This window comes from Prionailurus bengalensis, chromosome C1, assembly GCF_016509475.1.
Source record: "Prionailurus bengalensis isolate Pbe53 chromosome C1, Fcat_Pben_1.1_paternal_pri, whole genome shotgun sequence".
NCBI lineage: Eukaryota > Metazoa > Chordata > Mammalia > Carnivora > Felidae > Prionailurus > Prionailurus bengalensis.
This window is the reverse complement of record NC_057345.1, coordinates 65,953,300-65,974,473: the sequence shown is the minus strand read 5'-3', so window position 1 is coordinate 65,974,473 and position 21,174 is coordinate 65,953,300. Positions and strand designations below refer to the sequence as shown.

Below are 21,174 nucleotides of genomic sequence, written 5' to 3'. Positions count from 1 at the left end.
TGCAACAGCCTTAAGCAATGACTACTCTTTCTGTTCATAGGCATTATTCCAAATCCTAGTCATCCTTGTTACTCACAGTGGGGCCCATGGAGTAGCATCAGCATCAGCCTAGCAACCTATTAAAAATGCAAAATCTCCAGTTCCAGCCCATACCTACTGAGTCAGAACCTGGTTTTAACAAGATTCCTGGGTGATCTGCATTCACATTAAAGTTTAAGAAGCACTACCCCACACTGTGCTGCCTCTCTCCTTTTCATATAGGTTTCTTCATTTTACCTGAAGGAATAACATGGAGCTAGTAAATCAAGAGCAAAAGTACTTTGTATCATGGAAAAAAGAGAGAAAGAAGTTCATAGAAGGCAAAGAACTTCAAGCTGAATAAATTTGAAGGTAGTGCATTTGAACTGAACTTTGAAGAAAGAATAGGATATGTACAGGCAGTAATGGGGTACAGAGGGTGTACCTTGCACAAGGAACAGGGAAAATGAAAACACCTAAGTGAGAACAGTGTTTAACACGTGGAAACATGGAAAGTGCTTCACTCTGGCTAGAACATATGGTGGGTGAAGAGCAATGCTTAAAAAATTAGGGACAGGATAGGGAGATTACTGGATAACTGGTCTTAGCACGTTATTGTATAGGCAGTGCTCTACAAGTGAAGGATTTGAACTGAGGACTAACAGGCTCAAAGTTAACCTTTTGGAAGGTTAATTTATATTAGGTTACAGAAATAGAGGCTGGAGACCAAAAAGGAACCTAAAACTCTAGTAGTAGATGAAAAAGGTAACGAGGATGAGAAAGGTAATGAGAGGCAAAACTTGACAGGTAAAGGACATGGGGAGTGTAGCAGTGGGAATAAGAAAATCTAAGAGACGTGGTGTGGTAACCTTCAAACTAATGCAGCTAATAGGATGGAGCTCTTCAGACTGCACATCTTCTTTAACACCTGCTTATTAATGCCACAGTACAGTATGCAGGAAGATACTTACAGTATATCTGTCATCAAAACATAAGCATTTGAAAACCAACAGAGTTTTGCAGTGTCCAACCTGTTGTAAATGCCCACAATTTTGTACTGAATACTGCTAAATATATGCTAAATATCAGGCAATAAGTCATACGTAGCCTGAGAGCCAAGATCTGAAGAATACATTCTCAACTTTGTGATTGTCACATTGGGAAAATTCTCCTTCATATAAATTCATATCTCCTTCATATAAATTCATATCTCCTTCAAATAAATGGTATTTAACTCAAAAGAAACGCAGAAATACACATTTACATTGAAAATTGTTCAATTTATATGATTGACTACTGCAGCAAAGTAGAAGCTTTCATGGATATCCAATTGTCCTTGACAAACTGCTAAAATTTAATCTTCTGAATTTACAATATTGAGTACTAGCCTGAACTCATTATGACCTCACTAAGGTTCAGGCATCTATTAGACCCAAGTCACTGGCTTGCACTCTCTTCAAAGAAATACAATCTTAACTGTAATTATTACTCTTTAAAATGTTCCAATGACTCTTTTTCACTCTCCCCTCCCCCCCCCACACCTATAATATAAAAATTCACTAAGAACAAGAATCAGGATTCCTCGTTATCTGTAGACCAGTGTTATTTCACAAGGCAGTACTGACATTTTGGGTCAGATAAATCTTTGAGGGGCAAGGGGCTGGGGGTGGGGGAGAGCTGCTCTGTACATTGTTGAATGTTTACCAACATCCCAGGCCTCTATCCACCAGATGCCATTTTTAACCCTTTGCTCCCAATCCCATCCCTGCCAGTCATGACAACCCAACATATCTCCAGATATTACAAATGTCCCTTGGTGGGCAAAATCACCCCTCATTGAGAATCATCCATTGCTCTAGAGCACAGAAACCTGTAGGCACATAATTTACACTGAATAATGTCATGAATGCAAGAGAGACCTGGGGATTCCTTGGAAACCTGAGAATATTGATGTGCAGTTCTTTGTGTTCTTTATTTGGAGCAGCTTTACTTAAACCACAGGCCTACTCAATTTACTCTCTAATGGATAATTTCCACTCTAATGAGTTTTCCTGTGTTCCACAGAATCATCCAGGATTACAAGTTATCCTGAAAAATGTCCACTTTGCATTGGAAAGTGACATTTGAGTTCCATGCCATCAGAACATAGAGTACCTAAGTAAGGCATCTTTATAAAAATAATTTAAAATATCTCTAGCAAGGACTCCATAGTGGTGAGTAAAAACAAGAATAGAAGACTACACCTGACATAGCAGGAATGACAGTTACCACAGGGCTGGAGAACTCGAAAAGAAATAAGGGAGGTAGTTACTGTCCAGTATGCCTTTTCATCAGATTTGATTCGCATAGCCTCAAACCTAAGGACTTTCATCCAAAGCTCTCAATGCAGTTTAGCAGGAGCCAAACCACACAACTGAAACACTGAACTTCAGAAGTAAAGTGAAACCCAGAGAAGTTTTGCCAGCTCAGACCAGAGCCACACTTACAAAGATGGCCAGACCAGTAAGAAATCTAGCGTGGAAATGGGGTTTTCAGCATTTCTGCATTTGCCGGCACCAGTTATTGGTCTTGCCAAGTCTTCAGTCACACATTCAAGCCCTTGAAAACTTAGACTCCTTTGGGATTCTAGAATGGCATTCATATATTTTTTCTCTGATATTTGGGGCCAATGAGTAAATACTGCGGCAAATTCACTGTTATCTTAATGGTGATAGACTTTAGAATTTGGAAGAAACAGCTACAGATAATTTTTCTCTAAAAATTTTAGTTGTACTATTATAATCTGTTTCTCATTATATTTGTGCTATTCAAATCATGCATAGCCCATAAAATCTCAGAAAGAGCCACAGATAAAATAACAAGAGTTGAAACAGCATAATGGAGTTTCATACTACCAATTGTTCATAGAAGGCAGCTGCAAAAACATACAACTCTTGTCTCTCTCTGGATCAAGGTTCATATAGTGATTCTGGTAGACATTCTCCCTATCCTATAAGAAGGGCCACAAGTGACAGATACTCAGAACAACCAGGGTAAATGAACATTCGGTCACATGGACTAGGCAGATAAACAAGCGACTGGGATAATTTCATGTGTACGTGATCACACACAGGGGGAGGCATGAAGATGTCACCACCTCAATTCCATTTGAAAAATAAATTATGGGAAAGAGATATTAGCAACCATTTCAACAGACTGTCTCCATTGTAGGCTTACTGATTATTCAGTTAAGAAACATTTCTCAAATACCTAGTGTGTGAGACATCCTTCCTGGCTTTAATGAGCTTATGGTATAAAGGAGAAATAATAGACTTATGACAATTAACTAGTAGATAAGGTATAGAATAATAAGCACGATAAGAGATAATAGGTAGATCAGAGTGGGAATTTAGAGGAAAGGGAGATTGATTCCTACCGTGGGAGTCCAAGGAGACCTCAAAATATAACATTTGATCTGGAACTTCAGAGCCTAGCTAAAGGAAGTCTTCACAATCACTAGTGTCAAAATACTTCCCAGAAGCACTTTTTCCAAATTCTACTATAGTTTTTTTATTGATACATGTCTGTCTTCCTACGAGACAAAGGCTCCTTGAGGGCTAAAACATGTCATTTGTGATATTTTTCTTCTCCCCATTGCTACCCAGCACAATGCCTTACATTTCATAGCTACTTGGTAAACATTGTAGGTTTGATCTCACCTAAAAAATGAGATGTTTTGTTAATATCGCTAGAATCCATGTGATTCCGTGTAGTGGAAGTTTACTCACCCTTGCTTTTTCCCTGGCCTTGGAGATCTCAGAGTCTGTCATGTGCAATTAAGAAGCAAAAATTAAGGGCACCTGGATGGCTCAGTGGGTTGAGCATCCAACTCTTGGCCTCGGCTCAGGTCATGATCTCATGGTTCCTGAGTTCGAGCCCCAACATCTGTGGCGACAATGCAGAACCTGCTTGGGATTCTCTCTTCCTCTCTCTCTCTTCCTCCCTTACTTGTGCTTGCTCTCTCTCTTGCTCTCTCTCTCTCTCCTCTCTCTTAAAATAAATAAACTTTTTAAAAGATAAGCAACAAGTAGATTTAAAAGGGGACATGTTTGCCCTACACCTCCAACACTCCTTAAAATTTACCTCACTTCTCTCCTTGACTCACTTGACCCAAGGGAGATGGAATAGTTTATCAGACTTATGAATTTGGGGAAAATTGGGCGTTCTCCCCATTTCTTCTTCTAGGGACCTAGCTGCTGACACCAGTCTGTCCCCATGGAAGGAGGCCTATCATAGGATAGCACTGTCTGGGAATGGGTGTATGGGAAAGTCTGACCAATTCCAGGATTCAAGTCTCAGGCTAAGATACTTCTTCCAACTTTATTATTAATAAAGATCATCCTTTGTGTTCAGTCTATCTATTCTTAGTAGAATGTAACCAACCACATGACCAGGAATTTGGGCTTATTTTCTTCAATAAATGTATCCCAATTTCTAGAACAGTGCCTATCCCATAACAGGCAGCCAATAAACACTTGACCATTTGTTGAATTAATTCATAAAACCTGGTCAAAAAAGAAGATACTCTTCATTGGCCCCCATTAGAGGCCCCCAAAACTACCTCAAATGATATGTAATAAATGTATCCTGGTGAATGAATGAATGATCCTCTCACCAATCACAGCAAAAATCTTATACTGCTCATTGTATTTTAAAAGATATATGGTTCAAGACATGAATTTATCTCATATTTTAACGTGATAATTTTATTTATTTATTTATTTATTTAGAGAATTTTTAGTTTTGCCTATTACATTAAGTAACATTGCAAGTGGTCAGTACTAAGTCTAGTTAGGACCCAGACCCAACTCCAATCTTTGACCTGTGGAATAGATTTATCCAGGGATACTTTTTCCCCAGCTCAGCCAATCAAGTGTAGTGTTGTGTGCTGCCAGAGTATAAGCTGTCCAGAAAAAAATAATATGAGCATGTTTTTAACTAATAGGGATCTTAACCCTATTATGAGATTCTAATCTAAGGGTTTCCATTTTGAACATAAGTAGCAAGAAAATAGGAACATGTACTTCTAGAACTTGACCTTCAGCAAATAATGATGTGAAATAATCCTGTTATCTTGTTATCTTTTTTGCTTTTGTATTATTTGTTATTTAAGAAAAAAATAAGAAAAATGGAGACAGAAGGAAAATTACTTTTTTCTTTCTTTTTTTCTAATAGAAGTAAGCCATTATTTCCTTGTTTCACAAATAGAGTTGGCTGAGTTGGTTGCTTTTACTTTTTTCTTCTTTGGAAATGAATCATAAAATCATTTTTGCTAAATTAAGACCAAAGTAAGAATCTAAAAATGAATGCATCATCAGTGAAAAGCTTTAAGGTAATTACTCAATGTTTTAAAGGGTTTTTACTATTTCAATTAATTTAAGATCAGCCTAATTTTATGTTTAAACTAATTTAAGATCCCCCTGAGGGCAAGAGCTGTGATGCAATAGACCAACACTCCTTAAGATCTTAATAAACATAAAACTGACAAGGATCTCCAAGATGCAAATAGCTGAAAGTACATTTAATGTATCTAGGTATACAATAGAATTAGGTTGCCTCATAAAATAAATGATTCAAAAGGAAATGCTTTTTGGCTCAAAATGCCAAGGATTCCCATTTGTTTTTGTTTTTGTTTTCCTATAGTAAAGTATTTTAAATCAAGCATTTTTCTTCTCAATATGTTCTTTGAGAGTCAAATTAAGTAGCCAACAATTTTCACCATATTTGTAATTTATTTAAATTACAGTAGTAGATATGAGGAAAGATAAAAGGGGGGGGAAATAGAGTTGGTTGTATGGATTAAATAAATATAAGAGAAAAAATAATCATTAGAGTTTGAGAAATGAGCACAAAACAATAAATAGGAAAGAACAAAATTAGAATCTGGAGTTAGCCAAAGAGGAAAGCATAAGAAAGACAAGGGTAATTACTTCTAGAATGGTGAGTTGATCTGAGGGGAATCTTTCCTACCCCTTACCTCTGTCCCTATATCTCTACAATAGCAAAAGAGTAGCATTCTTTGGGTAGAGTAGTGTTAGTCAAACTGCAGCAAAATTCATTTATGGATACATAAGTCTACTGTAACTGGATTTATTCTTCCTGCTCATTTATTCCTTAGTGTGACTCTCCTCTTCTGCTGCATTTGGTCCCAAGACTCTCATAGAGTGCTTCTGTCTTAATGACAGAAATAGGAGTTGGTTTGGAATTAATGAAAGAAAAAGATGTCCACAAAACTTTGACACTCCTCCAATAGAGAGGTGGGGGTCTATGTTCCCTTGAATTTGGGTAGGCTCTGTATCAACTTTGATCAACAGCTTGTGGAAGTAAATCTATGATCATTTCTGGGCTTAGACTTTAATAGACCAGCAGTTCTATTTCCTGTCTCTTGGAATTCTTGTTCATGGAACCCAGATACCATGCTTTGAGAAAACCCAAGCATCCCAAGGAAAAGGCCCAAGTGAAAAGGAAACCAGGCCCACAGACTTGTTTCCCATCGAAGCTACTAGCTAACAATCAACACTAGCTTGTTAGCCATGAAATGAGCAGTCCTGGAAGTGAATCCACTAGCCACAGTCAAACTGCTCCTGTTGACATCATGCGGAAGAAAGAAAACACACACACACACACACACACACACACACACAAAACATCATCCCTAACAAGCCCTGCCCAAATTGCAAATTTGTCAGCAAAATGAAGAGTGTTGTTTTAAGCCACTAGCTTTTGGTATGGTTTATAACACAGCAATAAATAACTAGAAAGGCCCTTTAGCAGAGTAAGTACATTTCATGTTAACAAAGCATTTCTGAAAGCAGATAAAAGCTGAAAGAGGAAGGACATTTTAGTATCTTGATGAAGCAAAGAAATTCTCTCTCTCATCATTAAGGTTCTGTCCTTAGATCTTTGTTTTAATATTGTGAAAGACCAAAAAAAAAAAAAACTAGCCTTCAATCAGAACCTTCTGTCCTTGGTTACATGTGGTTCATTGACTCACATGGTTCTTTGAGACCTCAAAACATTAGAAACAATGACTAAACTAAGCAAGGAAAGAGAAGCTCACATGTACTAGTCAATCTGTTCCCAGGATGCCTGATCGCTATTTGTAGCTGTAGTCTTTAGAAAAGTCTTACTGACAGAGGCATTCTATTAGAGGGTGTTTAAATTGACTTTATTTCAATTCTACATAGGTAGTCAAAGAAATTTCTATGACCAACTACCTAGACATTTGTTCATGGCCCACTTTGAATTCTTAATTAGTTATCAGTTTGAAACTTAATGTCTTTGGGTTGTACTTTGATATTCAGTTTTATGACTGTGACCAAAGTACAATATTTATTTTGGGTAATATTTAATTTTTAAAAATTAGGACCTCTTCTTTTCTACCGGAGCCAGAGGATGAACCTGACAGGTAGAAAGTTTATACAGGGGATCTGCATTTAATGAGTTCTTGGCTTCTGTTTAGACTTCTTCACCTTTCATAGGTAATAATGTTCATTGACCCAAAGTGTGGGAACAGTAAAATTTTAGAGCATTTTTCAGTGGAAGAAAATTATATTTCTAAAAGGGCGATTCCCCTTCTTTTTAGAAGACTGAATTTTCATTTCTTATTATTTAATTTTCATTTCTGTGTGCTTTAAGGCATGAGTTTTTTAATACTGTAAATATATTTTCTCTATCTTTGTTATTTGTAGCAGATTAGCAAACTTCAAAGAATTAACTTAAAACACTACTTGGGCCAAAAGTCTATAGAAGGCCAACGTTACAAACAAACCCAGAATACAATGATGCAAACACAGTGCATTCAAATCAACAAAAAAGAAGTCAAAGTTTCACTCTTTGCAGATGATATGATACTCTACCTGGAAAACCTGAAAGACTGCACCAAAAAACTTCTAGAGCTATACATAAATTCAGCAAAGTCACAGCATATAAAATCAATGTACAGAAGTCGGTTGCATTTTTATACACCAATAATGAAGCACCAAGAGATATCAGGGCGTCTATCCCATTTAAAATTGCATCAAAAGCCATAAAATACCTAGGAATAAACCTAACAAAAGAGGTGAAAAATCTGCACACTGAAATCTGTAGAAAGCTTAAGAATCTGAAGAAGACACAAAAAAATGGAAAAAATATTCCATGCTCATGGATTGGAAGAACAAATATTGTTAAAATGTTGATACTATCCAATGCAACCTACATTTTCAATGCAATCCCTATCAAAATAACACCAGCATTCATCATAGAGCTAGAACAAACATCCTCAAATTTGTATGGAACCAGTAAAGACCCCAAATAACCAAGGTAGTGTTGAAAAAGAAAACCAAAACTGGAGGCATCATAATCTCAGATTTTAACCTGTAATACAAAGCTGTAATCATCAAGACAGTATGGCATTGGCACAAAAACAGACACACAGATCAGTAGAAAAGAATAGAGAACCCAGAAATGGGCCCACAAATATATGGCCAACTAATCTTCAACAAAACAGGAAACAGTATCCAGTGGAAAAAAGACAGTCTCTTCAGCAAATAGTGCTGGGAGAACTGGACAGCAACATGCAGAAGAATGAAACTGGACCACTTTCTTACACCATACACAAAAAATAAATTCAAAAGGGATGAAAGACCTAAATGTGAGACAGGAAACCATCAAAATCCTACAGAAGAAAACAGGCAGCAACCTCTTTGGCTTCAGCCACAGCAAGTTCTTACTTGACATGTCTCCAAAGGCAAGGGAAATAAAAGCAAAAATGAACTATTGGGACCTCATCAAGACAAAAGCTTCTGCACAGAAAAGGAAACAGTCAACAAAACTAAAAGGCAACCAATGGAATGGGAGAAGATACTTGAAAATGACATTCAGAAAAAGGGCTCGTATCAAAAATCTATACCAAACTCAACACCTGAAAAACAAATAATCCAGTGAAGAAATGGGCAGAAGACACTTCTTTTCCAAAGAAGACATCCAGATGGCAAACAAACACATGAAAAGATGCTCAACATCTCTCATCATCAGGGAAATACAAATCAAAACCACAATAAGATACCACCTCACGTTGGTCAGAGCAGCTTAATTTAACAACTCAGGAAATAACAGGAGTTGGTGGGAATGCAAACTGGTACAGCCACTCTGGAAAACTGTGGAGGTTCCTCAAAAAATTAAAAATAAAACTACCCTATGACCCAGCAACTGAACTACTAGGAATTTATCCAAAGGATACAGGAATGCTGATTCAAAGGGGTACATGCACCCCATTGTTTATAGCAGTGCTATCAACAATAGCCAAATTATGGAAAGAGCCCAAAATGTCCATCAGCTGACAAATGGATTAAGAAGATGTAAATATGGGCACCTGGGTGGTTCAGTTGGTTAAGCATATGACTCTCAACTTCAGCTCAGGTCATGATCTCATGGTTTGTGAATTCGAGCCTACATAAGGCTCTGTGCTGATAGCATGGAGCCTGCTTGGGATTCTCTCCCTCTTCCACTCTGCCCCTCCCTGCTTTCATTCTCTCTCTCTGTCTCCAAAAATAAATAAATAAACTTAAAAAAAAGAAGATGTGCTACACGCATACACACACACACACACACACACACACACACACGCATACACAATGGAATACTACTCGACGATGAAAAAGAATGAAATCTTGCCATTTGCAACATGGATAGAACTGGAAGATATTATGCTAAGCGAAATTAGTCAGAGAAAGACAGATATCATATGATTTCATTCATATGTGGAATTTGAGAAACTTAACAAATGATCATAGGCAAAAGGAAGGAAAAATAAGATATAAACAGAGAGGGAGGCAAATCATAAGAGACTCTTAAATACAGAGAACAAACTGAGGGTTGATGGGAGTAGGGAAGCGGCGGGCAGGGGGGTAAAATTAAGAAGGGCATTAAGGAAGGCAATTGTTGGAGTGAGCACTGGGTGTTATATGTAAGTGATGAATCAGTGGATTCAACTCCTGAAGCCAAGAATACACAGCATGTTAACCAATTTGAGAATAAAAATAAATAAATAAATAAAAACCTAAGAAAAACAAATAGTCCAAAAAGAGAGAGAGAGAGGAAGAATGAATCAAGAAAAAGAGAGAACTTTTGTTCTCTCATGTAAGTAAAGAACACTTACATGAGCTTCATGACTATTTTGTCCTTGACCAGGACAGAGCTTCTCCTTCTTGAGGGCAGGGAAGGAATGCCTTGAGCTCCCCTCAGAGCAGAGATGACTAATCATTTTTGTCTCTACCTCTATAAGTTGTGATATTGTCCCTGAGAGTGTGCCGCAATTGAGAATCACTATGAGCTTTCTATATCCACACCAGCCAAGATTCTGTTAAATTTTACTTGTTGATAATTTGTGTTATTGAAACAGCAGGTTTCATTTTTATTTTCTGATGCAAACTTCTGTACTTCTATGTACTGAATGTACCTTTTTAAGCTATACACACATCTCACCAGAGTCTGATATTATAGCTTCATGATTGAGAATCACTGCTCAGAAAGATAGTGTGAGTAATCAGCATTTTTAACTTTAAAATATATTACTTTATAAATTTGCCTTACAGCTTTAGAGATTTGATGCTACAGAGTGAATTACATTAATAATTTAAGTTTTTCTGTTAAACTAAAATTGCCCCCAAAAATCTTAATAAGTCCGTGGCATCCCTATTTTCGATTTTATTATAAATAAATTTAATTTCCCATATATAGTGAGTCTAATGATGCTGACATCTATTGAATGCTTATCAGTGCCAGACACTGAGCCAAGGACTTTCATCTAAAAGTAGTGGTGGTTCAGGGCGCCTGGGTGGCGCAGTCGGTTAAGCGTCCTACTTCAGCCAGGTCACGATCTTGCGGTCCGTGAGTTCGAGCCCCGCGTCAGGCTCTGGGCTGATGGCTCAGAGCCTGGAGCCTGTTTCCAATTCTGTGTCTCCCTCTCTCTCTGCCCCTCCCCCATTCATGCTCTGTCTCTCTCTGTCCCAAAAATAAATAAACGTTAAAAAAAAAATTTAAAAAAAAAAAATAAAAGTAGTGATGGTTCACAGATATTTTCATGTGTATGTGTGCATCACTTGGTTTCCAGATTAAGTGTACAATGTTCTATTTTCACAGATTTAGATTAATTATTATAATTAAGACTGAGCTCAAATACTGCCCCTTCTACTAAAATTATCTTGATCCTACCGGCTATCAGTAGTTACTTATTCTCTGATGTACCACAGCACATTATCTAGGACTCTTATTAAATTTACTTTTAGATATTTAAAAAATTAAGAATGAAAAAAATAAAAGTAGTGATGGGGTTCTTTCTTTTCCTTACTCTCAACAACAAGTCCATTGGCAAGTTCTGTTGGCTCTACTTACAACATATGAACAACAAATGAACAGAGTCAGCTCATTTCTCTCCATCTCCACTGTCAGCATTCAAGTCCTAATCACCATCCTTTCCTGCCTGGATCATTGTGATAACCTCCTAACTACCCTTTCTGCCTCCCTACTTGGTGCCCTCCATTCCATTCTCTGGAGTACATTTTTATACTATAAATCACAGTATGCCACATATATCACCCCCAATCCTCCTACATGTACAAAACCCATTCACATCCTCAAACGGCTAATTACACAGCATGTAGAATAAAATCCAAACCTTCCCTGGTTTAGGAAGTTCTACTTAACCTAGCTCCCACCTACTTATCCAACTTTATTTCATGCCACATTCCTCTTTGCCAGTTACCCAACCACAGTTCATTTTGTTTGCCTTGAACACATCAAGCTCTTTCTATATTCCAGATTTTGCCCACCAGTTCTTTCTCCCTGTTAATGCTTTCCTCACTCACTTTTGACATGTGGCTCCTTCTTATTATCCAGTTTTCATCTCAAACACCACCTCCTCAGAGAAGCCATCCCTGTAGAGTTGCCTGATTTACCAAAAATGCAGGTATCCTGGGTAAAGTTGAATTTCAGATAAACAATAAATAATTTTTAGTATAAGTGTATCCTGTGAAATATTGGGGAAATACTTATATTTTTTAAAAAATTCATTTTTTATCTGAAATGCAGCTTTAACTGGGAGTACCGTATTTTATCTGGCAATCCAAATTCCTTCCAATCAAAAGTATCCCCACGCAACACCAGGCACTCTCCATTCAATCCTCTGGTTTCATGCTCCCAATTCACTGCTATCTAATATCATTTTTTGTTTATTGTTTGTTTCCCCTATAAACTTTCTGAATTGATATCAAGTTCAAGCTCACTATAATCAGCCAATATCTATCTATCACACATATTGTTGTCTAAGTCTTGCTTAAGTTTGGGTGCATATTTAATATATAGAATGATCTTGATATATGACTATGAAAATGTAAAACTTATCACGACTTTTAGGATATCATTTTAAAACCTTTGATAGGTCTCTATATTATCAAGCCTATGTGTTAATTATAAAACTTTTTTTTTAATGTTTATTTTTGGGGCGCCTGGGTGGCTCAGTCGGTTGAGCGGCCGACTTCGGCTCAGGTCACGATCTCACGGTCCTTGAGTTCAAGCCCCGCATCGGGCTCTGTGCTGACAGCTCGGAGCCTGGAGCCTGTTTCAGATTCTGTGTCTCCCTCTCTCTGACCCTCCCCCGTTCATGCTCTGTCTCTCTCTCTCTCAAAAATAAATAAAACATTAAAAAAAAATTTTTTTAATAAAAATAAAAAATGTTTATTTTTGAGGGAGACAGAGTGTGAGCTGGGGAGGGGCAGAGAGAGAGGGAAACACAGAATCTGAGCAGGTTCCAGGCTCTGAGCTGTCAGCACAGAGTCTGACCTGGGGCTCAAATCCATGAACTGTGAGATTATGACCTGAACTGAAGTTGGACACTTAACCAACTGAGCTACCCAGGCACCCCAACTATAAAACTTTTTAAAGTTACGTGAATATTGACCCACAAATGAGTAAATAACTTTATTTTAATGATACAAATAATTTTATCAAGTTAAGTTCTTGACATTTAGTAGAAAAAAGTATATGGCATAAAGGTTATCTTCAGGGTAATTGAAAAAAAAAAGAAATGAGAAGGAATATAGTCAGAATTGAATAGTCTTTTAAAGGCATCTAAGTGAACCACATAGTATGCTTGCACTTAAGTATCTATTCAGTCATTTCCAGATTGTCAGTTCTCCTGAATTCCTATTCTGTTGTTCTGAATATTAAAAATATATCCAAATAATTCTAACCACATGGCAGAAATAAAAGAACTATTTCTTTCATGACATCTAATGATGAAAGCATAGATTGAAGGAAAAAAATATAAAATAAATGGATAAAATTCTAGTGTCAAAAAAAAGTGTGCAAGGAATTTATGTAAAAGAGGAAAGTTCCTCTGATAAATTAGGTGACTTTTTGATGAAACAACCATAGAGCTGTTCATCATAGCAAAAATGCAGTGATTTCACTTGCAGTCAGATTTCAGTTCAAAACTATAAAGTGAGATTGGCAGGTTTCACTGTTCAAAGGGTCACTTCAGAAATATTGTGAGGCACTCCAAAAACAACTTGCCCAAGCCTTCAAAGCTTTAGCACACATACACACACACCAAGACCATGCCTATTTAAAGACTGCCCCCCAAAAGCTATTTTTCAAACAAAACATTTCTCTTGACTTTCATAAATTCCAGTTTCTAATCATTCAATTTTATTGGCAATAGCAATCATTAAGGTGAGTGGAAAGGCACAACCATTTTTCCTTATGTCTTTGCATATAAAAACACATTTTAGTGTAGCTGTTGTTTTATTTTACAATAAGGGAATATAGAATAACGAGCCTAGGAAAATGTTCTACAGTTTGTTTTGATTGGATGTGTCTATGTGTGTGCATGGGTGTGTGTGTATGTACCTAGGAGAAGAATCTTTGAAAATAACTTTATTAGAAAGTGGATTAAGAATTCAAATGACTTAACAACATATCACTAAGGGTCACTTCTCAGTAGTAAACAATTTAATTTAAAAGCCATTATGATGCTAACTATAAAAAGGTCTCTTTAGTGTATAACTCACACAATTTGTTTTCATCCACGAGAAGGCAAAATGGTAGAGTGGTTACCAAGAACTCTCGGGGAATAGCATGGGTTCAAATTCTGGATCCATCACTTACAATTTCTAAGATGTTGGGCGTTTCTAAACTTCTCTAAGGCTCAGTTACATCATTCTTAGAACATAGGTCTTTACCATATCTATACATCTTTACCATATCTATACATCTATAAATGAGGCATCACAGGTTAAGTATTACATAGTACCCACCCCACACCTAGCCCTCAATAAATGTTATTGTGTTTCCTTATTATTGTTAAGGAAAGTCTGCAGATCAGCTCAATAGATACTATGAAATTTACCATTTATAAAAATAAAGTAAAATAAATAAATTTGACCCCAACTTTCAGATTCATCAATATATTTTGATCACTTAATAGATACCAAACACTATCATACTTAGCAATCTTATATGCAACTTTGTTTACAATAATTTATGATTAAAACAAATTTTCATAATTTTATTCAAATATGGAAGGATAATTTGAATCAAGAGAAGATAAGTAACATATATAAGATCACAGAAATAGGTAGTGGTACAACTGGAACTAATTCTCACACCTTCAATTTCAATCATAATTAATAATTAATCAATAATAAATTTTACATATAATAAAACTTTCAAAATAGAAAAGAATATAATGACACAATTTCACATTTGCCTCCATTCAACATGATAATGTGGTTAACTAACAAAATATAAAGACTTTGTAATCATGAAAAAAGGGGCACTATATTATGGATAAAACTTGCACTCGAAGCTAAAAGACCCAGCTTCTACACATGGCACTGTGAGAATATAAATTTGGTAAAATCATCTCCTTGGATCCAGTGTCCTAATTTGTCAAATTAAGACGTTAAACTACATGTATTCTCAGGATTTTTCCAGGTCTGATTCTAGGCCATTAACTAGAATTTGCAAGATGGAGCAAAACATCAGTGATTGGATTTCAACCCAAGCACACCATCACCATTGGCTTAGTTCTATTACCCAACCAACAGTAATGAATAATGCAATGAAAATATGGCAATGCTCTGTAGCTGACAGTCTTGCTCTCCAATTCCTGGTGATGCCTCTTTTCCAATCAACCACAACAGGTGATCATTCTCATGAGTGTGCCTCCCTCTTCATTCATAGGCATGCATACCTTTCCACATACCAATAGCCATCATTAAAATACTTTCTGGCAAATAAGACAACTGAGTGTCAACATCAAGCTCTGGCCTAGTTCTGATCTGCATCTGAGTGAGTGGCCTTTGAGCACTTATCAAAATATATCTTCTTTGAAAATGTTGCCTAGTCAAGACCCAATCAACAGACATCATCTAAAGTTTTTCCTTTCCACTGCCAAGTCCTAACTACCACCAAATTTTGTGCAAGGGATTTGAATTTGGCTTTGTCATCATCTTTGTGTTGGCAGCAATTAAATAAATTTTGTAGGTATCCATTTCCTATAAAGTCCCACTCCGAAGCACATGAAGTCTTGTTATTAGTCTCACTGGATCATTGTTCTAATGCAGAAGAATCCAAAATTCAAATGTCATGAGTCACATTAGTTTTATTATTCTACCTAAATATTAAAGCTTCCATCATCCACAAGCAGTACCTTTTTGGCTTAAAAAACAATAATAAATAAATAAATAACACCTTCGGCCCTACTACTCATATTTTCATTAGTTATGAAATCCTATTTCTCTCTCTTCCTTCTCTGGACCTTTTGTATTCCCTCCTGTTTCTAGGGCTGCTGTAACAAGTGTCATAAACTGGGAGGCTTAACACAAACAGAAATTTATTATATCACAATTCTGGAGGCTATAAATCTGAAATCAAAGTGTCAACAGGGCCATGTTCCCTCTCAAGGCTCCATGGGATGATCCTTGCCTCTTCCAGCTTCTACAGGTCTGAGACATTTCTTGGCTTGCATCAGCATAACTCCAAACCTGTCCATGAGCTACTAAAGGGTAGGGTGTGCAAGGATTATACTAGTAGGACAGGTGGGGACTAGAGAAGCCTGATGGAATTGTCTCCCACTTCTTAGAAAATTGATCAGGTTTAAGCCCTAATCCAGCCACCCTGTGCTCTTTGAATAAGGGTCCCTCCTCCTCACCAAACAGCTAAATAATCCTAAGGGGCTATGACATTACACCATCTGGTTACATAGTGACGATGACAATCCTAATAATACTATCTTTTACTGAATGCTTACTGTGTATCCAACATTTGTTAAGTCTTGTGCTATATACATTACTTCATTCAGTCCTCACATATGATCCTTAACCCTCAAATTGTAATGACTCCTATCCATTCCCCCCCACACAAAAACAGGAAGGGAATGTACTTCTAGCTTTTGTTTATTTCTCCCATTCACAGTGATGCTGTCATTTTGTATCTGGACCTCCACCCCCATAAATAGTGGTGTTCTTTTTATAGGGAACAACCGTGAGAGATGAGGCATATCCCACCCAGCCTTTCCCAGTACACTGCTCTCAGGAGGCTAATATAACAAGCAATGATCTTCCTCGGTCATTATGAATTTAATTTTTAATGGCACCAAAGTGGATGTGTTTTTGTTCAGGAAACTAAAGTAATTGAAATGATTGAATAGCATAAATACTAAAGCTGCAGTAACTAAAACTATAAACAGAAATTAAGGTTTTTCAGGCTGAAGTTATGCCAAGCATTTCATAATATAAGCTTGTTAATTCAAGCTATTTTTCCAAATCTGCCACACTTGTTATACGTATCATGCTTGCAAAACTTAATTGGCCTCTATTGGTCATGTTTTCAAATGAATGTGGTTACAGACAGAGTCAGCCACAAAAAGCTAAGTTTATCTCGTGACCCAGAGATCTGGACAACATGAGCTGGTTCCAGGGACCTGTTCTGGATAGTTTACTTAGAGTCCCTTGCCCAAGGTCACCAGTCACATGTGCTGTAAATGCAGCCTTCCCTCTTATTAGATGAAGCCAGAAGGCTTAAGGAATGCCTCTCAACACTTTTGTGTGTTGGAAAAAATGAAAAGTTGATTCAGTTGTAATCTTAGATTTTTAAGGGTAAGCTGGGCAAACTATTCATTCTTCTGTAGTAACACTAGCTGAGTAATTATCTAGCCCATTCTTTAAAACTTGCTTCTCCCACTTAGAAGAACTCTGTAGATTCTTCATTGTGTTGAGTTGAAACCTATCACCTTATTAGGTCCACTATTGAACCTAAATCTACATTCACCATATGAGAGCTCTTCAAATGTTTGAGGGCAACGCTCATGTTTCCTGTAAGACTTTCCTTCTCATGTTCTTTCAGTCATCATCCTGATGTATGGTTTCCATTTCTCCCATGCTGGTAATACATCTCTCACCGTCCATCAGTCTCTCTCTATTTGTGTTTAATAGTTGGCACCACAACACATCATGTGCAATTTGGCCAATATTACGTAGTAATGGCTACCGTTTCCCTCATTCTTCCTGATGCAACAACGAATAGAGTTGGCTTTCTTGGCCACCACATATTGATTTACTGAAGTTACTGACTTTTTTTTAAGATTTTATATTTAAGTAATCTCTACACCCAACGTGGGGCTCAAACTCACAACCCTGAGATCAAGAGTCACATCCTCTACTGACTGAGCCAGCCAGGCACCCCTGAAGTTACTGACATCTTCTAAATAATTTTTAGATGAGCTTCTTAGTCATATTTCCTCAATATAACAGTGACACAAATTATTTAGTAAAAAAAAAAAAAGAATGTAGATTTATTTTCATCAAACTTTATCTTAGTAGATCTTGCCTATATTTTTATATTAATTCTTTCACACAATATATTCCCCCTACTTATCTAACACTAATTTAAGCAGTTTCTCTTATATCGACCACCTAAAAGCCACACTGTAAGAAGCAACAACCTCATCTCTTCCTCTCTGCCATCTGCTCAGCAGCCGCAAAGCAGCAACAATGCATGAATGCATATCCATCCATGTTGGCCGAGGTGGTGTCCAGATTGGCAATGCCTGTTAGGAGTCTATTGTCTAGGACACAGCATTCAGCCTAATGGCCAGATGCCAAGTGACAAGACCACTGGGGAAGGAGATGACTCCTTCAACACCTTCTCCAGTGAGAAGGGTACTGGCAACCATGTGCCCAGGGCAGTGTTTGTAGACCTGGAACCCACAGTCATTGATGAATGACTTTGCAATGGCACCCATTGCCAGCTTTTCCACCCTGAGCAGCTCATCACAGGCAAGGAAGATGCTGCCAGTAATTATGCCCAAGGGCACTAGAACATTGGCTGACCAGGAGAAAGGTATCCAGGGTTTCTTGGGTTTCCACAACTTTGGAGGAGGAGCTTGGGAGATTTACCTCTCTGCTGATGGAACATCTCTCTGTTGATTATGGCAAGAAGTCCAAGCTGGAGTTCTCCATTTACCCAGCCTCCCATGTTTCCACAGATGTAATTGAGCCCTATAACTCCATCCTCACTACCCACACCACCCTGGAGCACTCTGATTGTGCCTTAATCGTAGACAATGAGGCCATCTATGACACCTGTTATAGAAACCTCGATATTGAATCTACACTAGCCTTAGTTGGTTGAGAGGCCAAATTGTGTCCTCCATCACTGCTTCTCTCAGATTTGATGGAGCTCTGAATGTTGAACTGACAGAACTCCAGACCAACCCAGTGCTGTATCCCCACATCCACTTCCTTCTGGCTACATACGCCCTTGTCATCTCTGCTGAGAAAGCCTGCCATGAACAACTTTCTGTAGCAGAGATGACGAATGCATGCTTTGAGCCAGCCAACCAGATTGTAAAATGTGACCCTTGCCATGGTAAACACATGGCTTGTTGCCTGTTGTATAGTGGCAAGTGGTTCCCAAAGATGTCAATGCTGCCATTGCCACCATTAAGACCAAGTATATCATCTAGTCTGTGGACTGGTGCCCCACTGCTTCAAAGTTGTTATTAAAAACCAGCCTCCCACTGTGATGTCTGGTGGGGACCCAGCCAAAGTACAGTGAGCTGTGTACATGCTGAGCAACACCACAGCCATTGCTCAGACCTGGGCTCACCTGACCACAAGTTTGACTTGATGTATGCCAAACATGCCTTTCTTCACTGGTATTTAGGTGAGGGCATGGGGGATGGAAAGTTTTTCTCAGGCCCATGAGAATATGGCTGCCCTTGAGAAGGATTATGAGGAAGTTAGTATGGATTCTATTGAAAGATAGGGCAGAGAAGAGAAGAATATTAAAGTTTAAAATGTCACAAAGGTGCTGCTTTTACAGGGAAGTTTATTCTGTTTTGAACACTGAAAATCTGTGCTCTGATTAGTTAATTTGTATGTAGCTGTGTATACTCTCATATACAATTACTGACCTATGCTTTAAAATACAACACTTTGTTAGACTCAACCTGCCCATTTCTCTGATGGATTTGAGTAAAGTATTCCTTGTCTTAAATGAAAAATAATAATTAACAACAATAATAATAATAATACAATAAGTATCAAATACCTATTCTAAGATCACTGATATAATTTGAACAGTTTAAAACCAGTAAAAGAATTTTGTCACTATTTCCCTCAGGCTCAAATTAATCCATTAATAATTACTTTGGGGATAGTCCAACAATAACACATTTATCTAATTGAACATCCAACTCACATTTCTCCATCATGTCTATAAGAATGTTATGAAAAACATGCCATTTCCTTATTCTAATTTTTAATAAAAGAAATCATTAATGTAACGCATAAATAAGCTGTTTTTAGTGAAGCCACACTGGTTCCTAGTGATCACAGGAAGCATCCTTTTAATAACACATCCTAAAAATTTTCCTGAACTAAACTCTTCAGTCTAATATCTGCAAAATCTCCCTCTTCCTCTTTTTGAAAATCAAAACCATGTTTGCTCATTGCCATCCTATCTGCTCTAGTTCTTCCAAAACTACTCAGAGAAAACCAGAATTATTGGGGTTTTCTAGTTTCTTTTGCTGGTTGTCACAGAATACCAAGGCCTGATTCATCAAGGCAAAAGAACAAGAATTTACTTAACCGATTTCTTCACTCTTCCTGAAAATCTGTTTTCTCTCTCTAGTGTACAGTTTGTATTTCTAGTCCAAGATTTGCTTTCCTTGACAAAAATGTTAAAAGCAAAAATATAGTTGAGAAATTCTGCTTTCTATAACACCCACAAGCATCATACTTCAGTAGATGAATATTCACCAAAAAATGAGGGGGAGCCAGGTATTCCTAAGCATGGCACCAAAGGTAGAAATCATAGAGAAAGTGAACTGCATACTTAAAAATCAGAACCTCTGTATATTAGGAAATGCCATATAAACAAAATTTTCAAGAAAATGACAAAATGTCACACATTTGAAAATTAATATCTTCATAAATATTTCATAGCTTTATATACAAAATGTTTTCATAATTCAGCTGGAAAACTATATAAAATCCATGAAAAAGACATTGAAGGAAAGAAAGAAGGAGGCAATAAACCTGTACAGAGATATTCATCCTTATTAGTAATCAACTAAATTGTAAATTAAGCAAAATGTCTTATATTTAACAAAGTAGGAAAGTATTTAGTTTTGTTTAACACAAAATACTTTGACTTTCATAAAAGTCAAGGATCTAGAAACGTTGACACTTCCATATATACTGCTATCTATTGGAACTCTAGGAAATAATTTAATATCTATCCATAACCCTATCCTAGGTGTTTTATGTGCATTACCTTATTTAACATGTCTTCAAACATTCCATTCCTCTTGTAGCTAGTATTTACTTTATGAACCCAAAGATCTTGGCACCAAAAGACACTAAAATGAAAGGGTCACTTTGTCATACTGTTCTTGTTATAACCACTTCATTAACCAGGTCAATTCTCATACCTATTAGGATACAAAACTGTCAAACACTCAGCAAAGCATGTCACACATTCTTCATGTTCTTCATTTAGCCAAAGAAGACTTCCAATATGTGTCTTGACAGTTATAGCACTCCTCTGACATCCTACCTAGTATGAATC

The 21,174-nt window shown here is 37.1% G+C and overlaps 1 pseudogene; it reads left to right on the top strand.

Annotated features, from left to right (window-relative positions):
• Window positions 1–17,949: 17,949 nt before the first annotated feature.
• On the top strand, window positions 17,950–19,490 carry LOC122480680 (annotated as a pseudogene).
• The last annotated feature ends 1,684 nt before the right edge of the window (window positions 19,491–21,174 follow it).